This window comes from Manis pentadactyla, chromosome 7, assembly GCF_030020395.1.
Source record: "Manis pentadactyla isolate mManPen7 chromosome 7, mManPen7.hap1, whole genome shotgun sequence".
NCBI classification, from domain to species: domain Eukaryota; kingdom Metazoa; phylum Chordata; class Mammalia; order Pholidota; family Manidae; genus Manis; species Manis pentadactyla.
In genome coordinates this window covers 15788336-15805058 of record NC_080025.1, presented here as the reverse complement: position 1 = coordinate 15805058, position 16723 = coordinate 15788336, and positions in this window count along the sequence as shown.

Sequence of the window (16723 nt, the reverse complement as noted above, 5' to 3'; positions counted from 1 at the left end):
ATCAACACTATAAGCCAACCTGACCTACTCTCTGTCCACAAATTTAATAACCTAGATGAAATGGACCGATTCCTGGGAAGATGCAATCTGCAAAAACTCACACAAGTAGAAATAGATGCTCTGAGTTGGCCTATATCAATTAAAGAGATTTAATCAATAATAAACTTTCCAAACACAAAGCACCAGGCCCTGGTGGGTTCACTGTAAGTTCTATCAAACATTTAAGAGAAAAATTATACCAATTCTCTACTCCTCTTCCAGAGAATAGAAACAGAGGGAAAACTTCCTAACTCATTTTTTGAGGCCAGCATAATACCACCTAATACCAAAACAAAACAAAGACAATATAAGAAAATTACAAACAATATTGCTCATGAACATAGCTGCAAAAGTCTTTAACAAAATATGAACAAATCAAATCCAAGAAAGTGTAAAAAGAAGTATATACCAAGAACAAGTGATTTATCCCATGTATGCAATGGTAGTTCAATGCTCAAAAATCAACTAATGTTATCCATAACATCAACCAGACTCAAAAGAAAAATCACATCAGTAGATGCAGAGAAAGCATTTGACAAGTAAATAAATAAAAGCTAAATAAATGAATGAATAACAAAGGAGCAGAAAAGAAATGCCCTGAAAGTGTGGTGGAGGACACAGATATTTTGTGTTTAAATCTCAATTCACAAACTTGGCTGTGCAAGATGATACAGCACTTCTTAACTTTCTTTAATCAGCTTAAATCTGTTTCAGAGTTCTCAGCTTATCAGTCGAGCAAGAAGCTCAGTATCAGTTATTACTCATGTCCAGCTCCCCACCCTATCTCCAGAGGTTTTCCTCTTGTCTTTATCTGTCCACATGCATTAGGTCCCATGTGGACCTAATGGCTTGTCCCGTTTGATCTCTCACCTCATGTCATCCACTCTGATGCATCTGTTTCTATAAACCTTTTGGTCTGGAATTTTACATGAGGCTGGGGGCCCCTGGCTCTAGGAAACAGCTTCCCTACCTGTAGAAGTTCAAGCCTCTGTAATCTTGGCACTTTTCTTGGATGCTTTCAGAGAATATGGAAAAAGTCTCCACTTCTTGCAACATCCACAGAGGGAAGTATCCTTAATTTCTAAGCCTATCCTGAAGCCATTTTTATCTTTTTATCTGAATCTCTTCAGTGAGTTTAGGTTTTGCAAAAATAAGCCTTTTTTTAGGTCTGTAAAAATGCCCAAGGCAAAGACTATGCAAAGGATCTAGCTTCTTACTGGGAGAAGGGAAATGAAGCCAAAAATTACGAATCCTAGTAATAAATATACAACTTACTCTATTTCACAGACAAATAGGCAATTCAGACAAAGTAAATATTGGTTGGAGAATTAATCAAATGTGATAGAAGAGGTGTCTTCAACGTGGACATGGGGAGCTCAGGGGAATCTCATGGAAGAGCTAAAACCTGAGAAGTGAATGAGAGTTAGCCAGGGAAGGGAGGGTGGGGTGGGAAGCTGGTGCGCTTCGTCTCTGAGGAACCAGAGAAAAATACAGGAAACTCTGGGGAGTTATGCAGAGGTGAGACTGAGCAGAAGCTTGTCAGCCATCAGAAGGAATCTGATTTTTACTCCAAGAACAACCAAAAGCCATTCAAATGTGGTAAGCCTAGGGAAGGCAGAAATCAGAATTGCACTTTAAAAAATCATTTTAGTTTCAAAGTAGCCAGGTGGGAGTGGAGGGGAAGACTGGCAGCTAGTGAACAATACCAGGAGTGGAAGGTACCATTCATTATAAGAGTCTTACAGTAATCCTCAGAAGAACCGATAATACTGTGGCCTTCAGAAGTGGCAGAGGAAATTGAGAAAAGTGGTCAGATTTCAAAGATATGGGATCGTACAATCTACTAGATGTGACATTATGATATTTCGTAGAATCTAAAACTCCAGTGATTTAAAATATATCATTTTATATAGCACTAGGAAGGGGAAACCTGCCAGTTAGTAAAATATGATACACCATTGATTGTTAGAAACACCACAATTTCAGAGATGTAAATTGTTTGTGGGAAATGTACATTATGGAGTTGATGAAACACAGTAGATTGGATGTAGGAAGAGAGGAAGGAGTCAAAGGTGTGAATGGCCACCTGGATAGGAAATCTGTGCGTGGACAGCTGAGACAGAAATCTGGAGCTGGGCAGGAGAGGCATGAGAAATAATTATCTAAATTCTGAAAACGTTTCATCTGGAAGGTCTGTGTGATCTGGTAGTCAATTTATTATGGGTGTCTGGAATTTAAGTAGAGGTCTGAACTAGAGATAAAGAGATTTGGGAAATTTTCAGAATATGTATGAAAAATGAAGCTAATATAAGGGATGAGGGAGTGGTCAGCAAAGTCAAGTAGTATAAATGGTTAGATAAAATAGAAACTTTCATTTCAACTGGATTTCTTTTTAATGGGCGGGCACTGGTTGTAGAGTCTGGAGATAAGTTCGATCCTCAATAGGGAAGCAAGATAGCTGGGCCTGTGAACAAACAAGGAATTGGCAGACGAACAAGTTTACTACAGAGACCAATGTTGAAAGAAGGTATGAAGATGAATGAAGAGAAGAACATTAGAAACAAACTTTACCTGATTCACAACTTAGCCAAGATGAGGTCTAATGAACATGGCAGCGTACATAATCTAGGATGTTGATTTTTTCTTCCTTGGTAAGAATTCTGTTCCATTTACTTCTTTAGTTGTATAATTTGCTAAAGCTTATGTAGTCATAAGGGAATAGAAAACCTTAGCGATGAAATCCTGTTGACACATATGTTATGGACTTCATTATTTTCCCCCCAAAATTCGTATACTAAATCTCTAACCTCCAGTGTGACTGTATATGGAGATGGGGCCTTCAAAGAGGTAATTAAGGTTAAGTGAAGTCATAGGAGGAAGCCTAATCCAATAGGACTGATACCTTATGAGAGGAAAAAGAGACTCAGAAATGCATGCGTGCAGAGAAAAGGGCAGGCGAGGACACAGCAAGAGGCCATCTTCACGCCAAGGAGAGAGACTTCAGAACTGCCGCCTCTGCTAGCATCTTGATCCTGGACTTCCAGCCTCCCAAACTATGAGCAAATGAATCTCTGTTATTTAAGCCCTCAGAGGAAGTGGTGAGAAAGAGAGAGTATGGGATCGAGTGAAGAAAGGAGGAAAATTAAAGTTGCTAAATTTCCATTCATAGATCACAGTAATGGTCAGACTTCACTAGCTCTTACCCCTTACGTTAGAATTTAATATTTAATTTAACACTTGAGTTTCAAAAATGTTCTCTTATGAATTTCATTTAAAAAGCTTTTATTGATATTTTAAAATTTGGTGTTTAAGCCAAGGATATTCTAACTATTATCCTATTAAGGACGCCCCCAAAATATTCAGCTTATTGCCGGGAATGCTTAGCTTAGGTATTGCTAGACATAACTTTTGGCAGAAAACTGGGATTGTTTCCCAAAGTATCAAATGATAGTAATATATTTCTATGATTGTATTGATATGAACTTTTCTTGCCCTGACATTCTTAAAACTAACCTGTCATGGTGCTCAGGAGACATCTAGCCGTGGATTTTAGGGTTTGGTTTCCACTGTGTCAACACTTCTAGTTGGTGTAACCCATTAACTCAAAACCAGTTTCTGCTTTCCCTTTCCAAGCTTCAAATTAATGGGTCTCTACAAACATACAGAATAAGTCAAAAAAGTCTATTTAGAATCATTAAGAATTTGATGCTGCATTTAGAGGCATTCACTTTGTATATGACACACATAATAATTATGCTATAAGTGGATCAGTTTTAAATGCATATATTGCTGATTGGATCGGTTGTACTGTGAAAGGGTATTTTGTGTACAGCATAAATATGAAGCATTTACACTGGCATATCTCAAAAATCTGAAATTTATGCCGTCTTCACTCTAAATTTCCATATTATGTAGTTACATAATAGAATTCTATTTTTGACTGTTTGCTATAAGCATTGATCCTAATCCTTGTCTTGAAAACAGCAACCATTTTAGAAAGAAATCTGTGAATATAAAGTAGATGATATTTTTGTTGGATACCCAGATAACTACAGAAAGATTTATAGCTCTTTTTCCCCCCCTAAACTGCAATGTTGAGAATTTTAACAAAAATATTAATGTTGCTAGTTCTACAGCTTCAGCTTTCATTCCTGCTTTAATGTGAACCAAAATATACTGAAAGAACCGTTATTGTCTGGGGTTTGGAAGTAATACAAGGAGTGTCTGGGTGATAGAAAGCTTGAAATAACAAATTCATTGGATCAAACCCTATCAGGGCGGGAATGTCAAAAGGATATCAGAAGCTTAGAGATACTGGCTTCTCTGGAGGAAAGACGTGGTAATGCTCACAACAAATGATTCTAAGCTGGTGCAAAGGTCATTTGAAAAGAGATCTGGGAAGGTAAATGGTCCTGGCCTCAGTCTCTCCCTCTTTCAGACTGTTTTTACTTTGGTGTGAGGACTATTCATCTTCAGAAAACTGGGGAGGCATGCAAACGGTGGAATGCCTGAAACACATACAGGACGGATGTACACTTGACCCTTGAACAACATGGAAGTTAGGGGTACCATCCCTCCATGCAGTTGAAAATCCCCGTAGAACTTTTGACTCCCCCAAAACCTAACTCCTCATAGCCTACTGTTGACCTGAATCCCTACTGATAACAGAAACGATTGGCTCATATGTATGTTGTATGTACTGTATACTTTATGCTTACAATAAAGTTAGAGAAAATAAAGTGTTTTTTTCATATTGTCACAAATCTCCAAATATGTTTCCAATATATTTATTAAAAACAACCCTCATATATGTGGGTCCATGAAGTTCAAATCCATGTTGTTCAAGGGTCAACTGTATTCAGAAAACATCATGGAAACCAGTTTGATTCTTGGAGAGTTGTAAGAACTAATGTGGGGTCTTGGTCTGGCTGCCCTGTGAAAGCAGACCCTGCGGCAAAGGCCTGCCTCAGGGTTCGTTTGGAAAGTGATTTCATGGAGCAGTAGTAGAAGTCAGGCGAATGAAACAGGCAAAAATGTATCTATACATTGGCTGCAACTACTGGGGACTCATGCTCAATCCTGAGAGAGCTGAGGAGCCTTATGGCGTCTACCTTCTAAGGGAAATGAAAGGGAAGCACATTAATCCATCAGTTTCCATCCCCCGCTGGTTGAGTGGCTTCAGGAGCACTGAGTCCCCTGCTCTTCTAGCTGATGCATCACAAGGGAAGTGTAGGTTGCTGTGGCATGCTATGCTATGGCATCAAAGCCGCCCCAGGTTGTGTCATGTTGCCCTTGCATGAAGCTGGGTAATGCCAGTCTCCACCAGGGTGGTGGATGCAAGAGAAGGGCTAAGAGGATTTGATGGGCTGCTCAAGAATTATCTCTTTCACGTCTCAGAGCCACTTGTACCCACTGTTAAGTCCAACCCTTCTGGTGGCGGCCGGCCACAGTACCTGAAAGGAGCTGGTCACAGAGCCATGACTGATATTCATCACCTCCCTCCTCCTCCGCCCACCCTGTTCCCCTCACTCTTGGCCCATTTCATCTGGTCTAAGGACTGTTGCCTGTTGCACTCACAGAGACCTTCATCTCCTAGATGCTTGTATCTGTGATGGTTAGTTTTATGTGTCAGGTGAACTTGGCCATGATATTTGATCGAACATTAGCTGGGTATATCTGTGAGGGTGTTTTCAGATGAGTTAACATTTAAATCTGTAGACTGATTAAAGCAGATTGTTTGCCCTAATGTGGATGGGCCATCCAATCAGTTGAAGGACTCTTACACAATCCCCTGAGTAAGAGGGAATTTCTCCTCCCTGACTACCTATCAAGCTGGGACATTCATTTTTTTTCCTAACTTTGGACTTGACCTGAAACACTAGTTCTTTCTGAGTCCCTAGCCTGATGGCCTCTGGACTGCCCGACACCACAGGCTCCCCAGGCTTTCCAGCTTTCTGACTGCAGACCTTAGGATTTGTTCTCTGGAGCATCCTAATACATTATCTGTAGCTATCTTGCCCTAATGAGTCATGGATGCTGAATTGCCATTCACAGTGACCTCTGGACACAGAAGAATGCCTTCCAGTCCCGTGCCCTGCACCTCTCCTGTCTCTAAGACTCCCTTTTCTTTATGCCAACACCTAGCTTTCCCTCTTAAACATTCTCAAGAAGTTGTTTAGCTTCTGTTCAGCGAGTTGCAGAGACAAGCTTCTCACTTGTAAGATAACCTATCTCCCAAAAGCTCTGTCAGAAATAGTCTCCTGACAGTATTCCAAACTCTGTCTTCCTGTAACTTTAACCTATTCCTACTTTGATCTGTCTGCGGCAACAGAAATAAGTCTAGTCCTTTATCAAAATAGCTCTAAAAATTTGCAAATAGAAATCATGCCTTCCCTTCAAGCTAAAGTTACCTCTCTTTTCATCATGTAATATTAGAGCTCCTAGTTCTCTCATCTCCCATTTGCTTTCCTTTCACTCAGGCCATTGTGTCCATGGTCCTTTAAACAGTGTTGCTCTGAAGGTATCACATGACTCATGGAACTGTAGTGTGATCAGGCAGAATGAAGAAGAACTATTCTTGTGTCTAAAGAATTCTGTACCACTGTGATCATCTCTGTGTGGGACTCACCTATTTGTGTATTTACCCTCTGACAATTCCCCTTCCTGCATATAAGCATCCTCATTTTCACTATACGTCCTACTCAGATAGAAATTTATCTAGAAATATTTTGGTCCTCAGTCCCATCTAGTAATGATAAACTCTGATCCCATCTCCTCCCAAATTCCTAGCAGTAATTCGAGGACAAAGAATATCAACTGATGTGAATTTGAAAAGTTGCAGCATATTTCAACTATTCTACACATAAGTACACAAAACTCCATCTACAAGTAAGAAGAACTGGCTTTGATCCTCCTGGCTGAATATTTTTATTTGGAGGCTTTGTGGTCTATAAACATATTTACTTCCACCCAATATTGCTGAGCCAGTGAAGAGACACTAAACCTTATTTCTCCCAACCCCTGTATCACAGGCAAGCCCTCTGAGTCAGCCATTCCTCTCTCAGAATAGGTATGACTTATAATAAATCCCATGTTATCAACCCCTTTCGACCACGATTTGACTGAACTAAACTATTTAATTTTGCTTACAAAGATCAATAAGTATTCTGCCCATGGTGTATAATGGAGTTTCAATTGGGTTTCACCACAGCCGATCAAATACGTCATAAATAAGGTCAGGGAACCTCCCTCCTTTGAAAAAAATATACAATTATGGGCAATGCTCTCCCTGTACCACCTCCAAAAGAGAAGTAGTAATTTGTTCAGATATTTTGGAGAGAGAGGGAAAAAAAGGCTGTACGGAGACTTGTTTTGTTTTAATTAACTCTTATTTTAAAACAGTTTTAGGTGTACAGGAAAATCGCAAAGGTAATACAGAGGGTTGATAGAAACTGTGTGCCCAGACCTCCCCATTAAGACACTAACGTTAGTAGGGGACGTTTGTTACAATCAATAAACTCACCGTAATACATTATCATTAACTAATAATCCACATTCATTCACGTTGCATTCCCTTTCCCTGGTGTCCTTCCTCTAGCCCAGGATCTCACTCCAGATCGCACTTCCCATTTAGTTGTCCTCTCTTACGGGCTTCTCGTGGCTGTGACAGCTTCTCGGGCTTTCGTATTTCTCGTAACTTGACAGTTCGGGGCAGTAGTACTAATACAGTGTTTTGTAGATCCCCTCAATTGAAATGTATCTGATGTGCTTTCTTACAATGAGACTGGGCTCATGAGTTTGGGGAAGGGAGAATGCAGGAATCAAGTGCCATTCCCACCCCATCTTAGTATCCATGACTCATCACTGTTGATGGGGACCTTGATTATCAGGCTGAGGGATCAAATTCACTGCTGGTTGGAAAGAACCAACCTTAGGACCACCTCTGATTCAAACCATGTCTTCAAACACAAAACACATAATCACCAGGACACCTTCTGATTATAGTGTGGCCTGTCGAGTACTCCTGCCTACAGAGAGAAAATTATATGATCCATTACAAGTATTCCAGTTTTCTGTGACAGTTGGACTTTTTGTTGTGAGTGAAATAAGTTGGCAGTATGTTTTCATATGTCTGTCTCAGGGGGTTGGTTAATGAGTGCATCTCAAAGAACTGGATCTCCTTTAAGTATGTTGATAAAATCAGGTAAAAAGTTCCAACTCATGAGACCTCTTGAGGGGCATGCAGGCAGCCTCCCGAGGACAGGTGTGTACCCTTGTCCTTCAGATGTAAGCTTGATCAAGACAGAGCCTAACTTCCTCCTTGAACTTGTACAATATCTAATTCCTATGTTCCCAACTGTGGGCAAATTATATCAGACAATTCAACAAAAATCCCACCAAAAATTTATTAATAGTTCTTAATTATAAGGGTATTAATAATAGATCTTTCAAGTAATCATAACTTATTCATTCTCTCTTACCTGTCCTAATTATATACTGTTGTATATGACAGAGCTTTTTCAAGAGCATAGAAATCAAAATAGAGCATTTTAAGAAAACTATATTAAAGATTTTAAAGAAAAAAATAGGTAACTGCATTTCTGAAAGTGCTGTATGTGTTCAAAATACCTTCAGGGGGTTGCATTTAACTCAGAGGAAAGTAGGCCAACCCTTCTAAGACCAATTTCTAATCAAATATCTACTCTGTATTCTTACAATATTTATTTTACAGCTCTTTCATATAGTGTCATTCTGTATTTCTCTCCCAAACAAAATTACATGACTTTTACGTTAAACATCATAATATATTCTATTTCTTGTATGGATTGTGTTAAGGGAAAAGAAAAAAAAGCAAAAAGAATTTACCTTTAAAATAAATTGTACAGGAGGCTTTCATTTTAATTCTCCCTAAATGCACTTTATTTTTATAATCAATTCTGGGAAATGAAAAAGTAGAAATCTATTTTTTTAGTTTCCCTTTCTCATAACATACTTCAAATTCATGGAACTTACAGATGTAAGTAAAGCTTTATGAACCCTATCAGAAAAATTCTATATACATCAAGTGTTTAGTCAGTGTTTGGGATAATTGTACAGTCTGGTTAGAAAGCATCCAAGTTGGAAAGAAGTCTAAGAAATGGGATGACTGGGCTCCCGTGCAGCTGCCATGCACCATATATCGCCATCTGCTGGAAATATTGGGCACTGCAATGTGTACACACATGAACAAATAGCTTAGTGTAGGTTGAAGGGAAAAATAACAAAAAAATAAAAATGAAAAAGCAAAGTTAAAGTATTTGGAAAATACCAAAATTATTGAATGAATTCCATAATTAGAATGCTTTATGCTAAACTATTAAATATTTCAATAAGTACATTCAATGGTCATTTAAAAACAAAGCAAAAAAGATAATTGAACTTTACAGGAAAGGAGCTACCGTTCCCTACTATGCCTACATTTCTGTTACCCGAAGGGGATGCGTAGTTTGTAGTTTTCAACAAATAGTAAGTATTCAAAAATTGAATGAATGAGTGGTAGCCACTAGATCCAAGAAGTCACTTGTTGACATATTTCCTATAGCAGAAAATGATGTCTGTAAAGTGGACTCTGAATGGAAGGCGCTAACTAATTGGAAGCACTTTTATTTCTATCATAATGCTCCATAGACTAATTTTGGAGAAAATCCACATAAAATAAATATTACCCAGAAATGTAATGGGATTTTAAAAATAAGTTATCTTAACACCAGGAAATACTTTGAAATGATTGAGAATTTCATGAAATGATGCAAATTCGTGAAATTATGTGATTGATTGAACTGTCAGTCTGAATTACATCCATGCCCAAAGACCAGACTCAGAATATTATTAATGACTCATCTACAAATTTGTAACTTGGAGACTGTAGACTTGGGTATAAAAAGAGAATAAACTATCTGGCATCTATGAAATTAGGTTTTTTTTCTTGTAATGCTAGTGCTTTGCATAAAAGCAAGGTCAGTAATTCTCTTCCAAGTTTCACAATCTTTGTAACCTGGCTCCTAACATAGGCCTAGTATAGGAAAGATGCTCAAATATTTTTGAGTTATTTCTATTTCATTTAGATACTTATATGTAAGTGTTCAATGCTAGTGACATGTGGAAAACTACTTACATGCCCTTTCCATCAACAGAATATACAAACGTCTTGAGAACAGAAAATGCGCGTTCAGTTGCCTTACAAGCCAACAGTCTGCTGAGTACTGGTAAACATCAAACACTGAGTGAGTGCTTATAACTCACAGTTAATGAAGGGAAATAACAAAATACTTTAGGAAGTAAATACAGAGCATCGTTAAAATGGGGCTAGGTGAAATAATGAGCTCTCTTCTGTATGTAGAACACTATTTTTCTAGAAATGCATCATTTCTCATATTGGTATGATTCAATGAAGACTAAAACCTAGTTTGGTCAAAGTCATGTAACCAGGGAGATTTAAGACCATGGACCAAGACTGCCCCCACCCTCCCTTTCCCTCCCCATCTCATCCCCACCACTCCACAGTGCCCAGGCACCACGGTTACACAATGGTTTTCACATGAGCTTAATTCCACAAATTCTCCTTCTCAGCCAAATACTTCTTTCTATCTTTATAGTTCCTCCCCTTAGAAAGCAAGCACATGCTAAAAATACCAGTAAACATTTGGATAGGTGTTGTGTAGGCAAGTCTTATAACCACAATGGACTTTCCTCTTCTTCAGAAATGGAAAACCCAATCTCCTTTTATGCAAAGCATTTGCAACCCACTAGAGAAGGAGGCTGTGCATTTCCAGGCAGTCACTCAGTCCCCTTTGCAGTTCAGCCTGGTTTCAGCGACACGCACAATGTCATGGATGACATCATGTTTAGAACTGCTTAAAAGAATTAACTATCTACTGGACAGTTCAGATCACCACTGTCAGGCCCTGAATCGTGTCCCCCCAAATGCATATGTTGAAGCTCTAACCCCTAGTGCCTCAGAATATGGCTGTATTTGGAGATGAGAACTTCAAAGTAGTAGTTAAAAGCCAAGGGTGTCCTGGTGCTGGGGCCTCATGAAGAGGACGGTGTCACCCATAAGCAGAGGACACACCAGGGATGCACTCCCTTAGGGGAAAGGTCTTGCAAGGACACAGGAAGAACCCAAACCTGCCAACACCTTGATCTTGGACTGCCAACCTTCAGAACCATGAGAAAAAATATTTTCTGTGGTATTTTGTTACTGCAACCCTAGCAAACTAGTACAACCAGGGAGGTTTCTCACTTCAGCAGAATCCGTGGCCTTTGCTTATATAGATGATGCAAAACGTGTGTGTGTGTGTGTGTGTGTGTGTGTGTCAGAGGGTCAGAGTGGGTTGTGGCTGATTCTATTTCTACTGAAGCTCTAGAAAAATACCAATATGATGAGGATTCATTTCCATGATTTACGTGCCCTTTATTTATTAAATATCTGAGATTCGCTCATTAATTTTATTACAGCTCGCTATAAATGAAACCCTTAAAGACTCAGGAATGTTTTTACAAAACTGTCATCACCCGTGAGGACTCTGATGGTCTCATAAAATGCGCCTGCCAGCGATTTGTCGATCTGTTTTTCTTGGCAGCCGAATAGCTTCTGGAGTGTCAGGTGATTAGGCGGAGGAGAAATAAGACTTTGTTAAGCAACGAAAGCAGGACCTGTATCGTTGGAAAAAATGCATTTGTAATTTGTCAGTGATTTAGAAAATCTGGATAAAATTTTGTCCAACTAGGCCAAAATTCATCTCTCCCTTATCATACAGCTTTTGGAATGCTACAGTCAAAGTTGTACGTTTTGTTAGTATTTTCCCTGCCTTTTCTTTTATTTCATATGCCTGTGGTGAGCTCCAGGTCTCTAGGCAAAGGTACGGATTTTCTCTTTTCCAAATACAAGACACACACACACACCCTCATGCACTAGTATACATATAATTCTGTGCATCCTGAAGTAACTCAATAATGTTAGAAGAATTAACATGACACAGGCGTTTCGATATTGAGCTTCAGATACCTAGACAAGTCCTATGAATGAAGATAAAGTGAATTGAGAAAAGTAAGCAATTTTGAAATAACATGATAAAGTGTGGCAGGAAACAGCAGGTGGAGAGGAATCACGTTTTCTAGGAAAAATAGAGTCTTGGAGTTTCAATGACCTAAACTGAAGTAAAAGTATGTCCTCTAAATCCCAGGGCACATACAAAGCTTGAAACTATGGACATTTACACTAAATCGATGGTTTTCTTTTTTGTATCCAGGCAGAAATGTGTTCATTCCTCTATTGCTATTGGTGTGAAATGCTAAATCATAACTGTTGTCATTGGTTGGGAGAGAAATCTGATTAAAATGACTCACGAGCAATGCCCCAGCATTAACCAAAAGGGGGTAAAGAATTGTTTTTTAGTTTGAGCCCCAAGTAAAAAAGAAAAAAAACAGTCTTCTGCCTCAAAAGGAGCTAAATAAAACCTCCTCTTTTGAGATTTAAGAACAAAAAAAAAGCTCAAATGAACAGTGAACTGTCAGGGTAGCTGACACAGAATAGAAACAGGATTGAGGGCTCAGATTAGAAAAAGTGCCGCAGAGCCAAAGGAAAATAAAGGCGTCCTGAAGAGCAACAGGTGGAGCAGGCAGCACGCATTCTGCTGAGCCTACTGGAGGGAAACTGGCTCTTTGGAATCAGAACCCATTTTGCCCTGCATCCCTAGATGGTGGTTGTATTCCCAGAATAAATCACACACACACACCCCAAAAAAAGTGCCTTATTAATAGTCCCACCAGCTGAAACAGCATTAAAGTAAAGGTGCTCTAGCAAAATATTGTGCAGACTCTGACTTGAGGCACATCTCCTGTTGGGACATTATCTTCATTGTCTTTTTATGCTGGGCGTTCTCAGATGAAGGACTGCCTGCCCTGGCTTTGCGACTTGTCTTGGAACAGTTACGCTCTAACACTCACTAACGGCTGGCTTTGAATAATACCTCCTGGACGGCTCTGTGCTCCTGGTGCTTCCTCCTCACCGCGGTACTTAGCAACGCCCTTGGTCAAGTTCTACATTGCCATTTCATTATAGCCAGGCTCTTCTTTCCTTTTCTTTTTTCTGGGAGCAGACTGGAGTTGCCACACTTCTGAAGCAAGTCCCGATCATGTGTTTTGCCCTTTTGAAGTAGTCCTTTCTCTGAGATCTCTCTGATATTCGTCTCTGTAGTCCGAGTCCATTTCCCTTTTGATCCGCTAAGACTGGTGAGAGAGAGCAAATTATTCTCCAGGCTGCCCTTTATTCTAGCAGAGAGAACCTCCGGTAAGTTCATTCTGCCAGGCTGGTGTCAAATCAGCTAGTCATACAACCAATATTTGAGGGCTTACTATCTGCTAAACACCACACTGGACATGCACAGAGGCTGGAGTTCCCAGAGAATGAACCCAGAATTTGGAATTTTACATTCAGAATTTAGAGATACATCAACAGGTGTAAAGCGAAGTGCTTCGTTCGGCCTGAGGGAGCCAGGCAATGCTTTACAGAGGGCTTGGCTCTAATTCTGGGTCTTAAAGGATGAAAGAGATTTTTTTTTTTTAAAGCTAATTTCTGACATTTAAACTAATGAAGAGGGTAAAGCAAGGTGAGGGATAAAATGGCATAAGGGAGAGCAATAGGCTCACAGGATATCAATTAGAATCAGACTTAATTCCGAGTAACAGGCGTCCACACACGGTAGCTGAAGCGAGTGTACAAAGGTGAGCCGTCTGGGTCAGCTGGTTAACATATTCTGCCCCTGGAAGTCCGCAGGGGCTTACGCGCCTTCTGTGGAGTGGCTTTGCTTTACATGGATGCACTACCAAGGTCACCTCAAGGTCCAACCAATGTGAAGATTGCAGATAATATGTTCTCCTTCCAGCCAGAACAAGGAGCAGGTTCCATGCATGCCACACACTTTCTTGAACTCTCCTTTGCTGAGCACTTTTCTGTTCTTCCCCAGACACCCACTCACATTCTGACGGTCCTATTCAAGGTCTCGTCATTACAAATGCCTGTAACCACCCGTACTCCCTGCTGGGCGCCCCCTCCTTGCCCCCACTGCCCCGCTTTGCCATGTACCGCTTTAACATTTCTGGTTCTCTAATTTTAACAATTACCCTGAATTCCCTCAAGCCCCCAGAACCTCCTTCCTCAACTCTAAATTCACTGTCAGACATTATAATCACCCCTTGCATAAGCGCACCCCTCCGGCTTACTTACCTCTCTGTCAGTTCGTCATGCTCCCTTAGCAAAACCACAACCCCAGTGGAATTCTACTTGCCGCCTTTTCCGGGCCTGCACCTGTACTGCTGAATATCGCTGGAGACGAACAACATCCACTGCCCTCACTTCCAGTGAACAGCTACAGGCAGGTCCTTGCAGTGCCCAGCCGTGACACTGTGGGTTTTACACCTGTCCTGTGTCCTCAAACCTCCAACACTTCCTCCTCCATCCGATCAGCTGATCACCTCTGTGTCCCACTGCATCCTCCTACCGGTCTGCTCTCACCCACTCTGTTTTCTGGACCATTCCATCTCCTCCCCAAGGCTGGACCTGTATTGACTGTATTGACTAGGGTGAGCAACTCTGTTTTTTCCCCTTTCTGCTGTATTATCAGTGTTTCTTTCTACCTTGGTTCATTCCAAAAAGTATTTTCTTTTTTATTTTCCTTTATTTACATTGAGGTATATATGATAAAATGCACAAATCTTAGTGCACAGCTCAATGAATTTTGGCATGCATATATACTCATGTAACCATCACCCAGATCAAGACTTCAAAATTCACTAATTTTTAGCCCTTCACCTATTTAAATTCCCTCCACCCTGCATGGCAACCACCAGTGTATTCTTTAGTGTTTATGAGTCTGTTTGTTTTGTTTTGTTTGTTCATTTGTTTTATTTTTTAGATTCTACATATAAGTGAAATCATATGGCATTTGCCTTTCTCTATCAGAGTTAGCACAAAATCCTCTGGGTCCATCCATGTTGTTGCAAATGGTAAGATTTCATTCTTTTTTTATGGCTGAATAATGTTCCATCCAAAACTATTTTCTTGATTCTAATTTTCCTATGAGCTACTGATCTCATCTCTCTGCCACTCTTTTTATGGAAACCTGCCTCCCTACTTCTTGGATATAGAAGATATGATTCTGTAGTGACATTAGTTTTTTGCTTTGCTAGAATTATCTTCCCCTAGGTATATATCTTTCTGCCTAACTGCTGCACCCCCATTTCAAGGCTTTTTTAAATCACCCTCTCAATGGGACTCACTCAAACTACCCTACTTTAAACTTATATCAGAGCTCATCCCCCCTTCTGCCTCCTGGGGCTCCTTATCTACCTATCCAGCTCAAACTTTGTTCCATAGAATTTATCATCTTCTAAGATACATTAGAATTTATTAATTTATTAATTTCTTGTGACTGTGTTTTATTGGCTATCTCTCCCAACTAAAATGTAGGTTGGAAAAAGACAGTTTAAAAAATTTTTTAAATCCCATGTGCCTAGAATAGTTCCTGGAGCATATTTGAAACTGAATAAATATTTGTTTACTGTGAATTTCCAGGCCTTAGGGGTTCAGAAAGAATAATGCATTTCTTTCAAGTGGGACTCTTGATATCAAGTGACGTAGCCTAACTCCAACCAATGCAGGTAACAGCAGTTTTTCATCCACTCTATTGTTTCATTTTTGGTTTGACTTGGTTCATGTAACAAGATGGTCCAGACAATTTCAGTCTCAGCTCAAGCCAGGTCCTCAGTCAACCAGGTCTAATCTCTATCTTTTAACTCTGTTCTCCTGCTTTTTTGCCTCATTCTCCAGGAAGATCCCTCCCTTAGTGGGTCAGTGGGCAACAAGCAGCTTTGGGTATGTGATCTTTGTGTCCTAGAGATCCCAGCAGTACCTAGAAAGTCCCACATGGGACACTGGCAGCATCAATTAAGGAGCCAGTCACGCTCCAGCAATGATCTGTGGGGCCCGACCTGGATCACAGGCTCCTCCCTACGAGGCTGGGCAGGGGTGAAACACAGAGTGCGCACATCAGTAAATACATGTGGGTGGCACGGGTGATTTCTGCAAAGAGAAGAGTGATTTCTCTTAAGTAGAACACTGGGTGGGCAATTTTATATCTATTCTAGAACTAAAGAAGACCTAAGAGAAAATTATCATTTGTTTCTTTGCTATTTTTTTAACATGAAATTCACTCCCTAGAAAATCTAGCACAAATTTTTTAGAAAAACTATATTTAAAACAAAATGAACAGAACAGCAGTAGATTCATAGCCATTGAGAAGTGACTGGTGGTTACTAAGGGGGAGGGGTTGGGAGAGTAGATGAGTGAGTGAAATAGGTGAAGGGGATATAGAGGCACAAATCTCAGATAATATAAATTAGTCACAGGATGAAAGTACAGCATAGAAAATATAGTCAATAGTTCTGTAACATCTTTCTATGTTGATAGATAGTAACTACTAATTAGGGTATATACTAACTATACTACTAATAATGCAAATAAATGTCAAATCACTATGCTGTATACTTGAAACCAATGTAATATTGTATATCAACTATACTTCAATAAAAAAAATTTTTTAATAAAATAAAAACTACAGTTATTTGAAGAATAATACCATTTTTT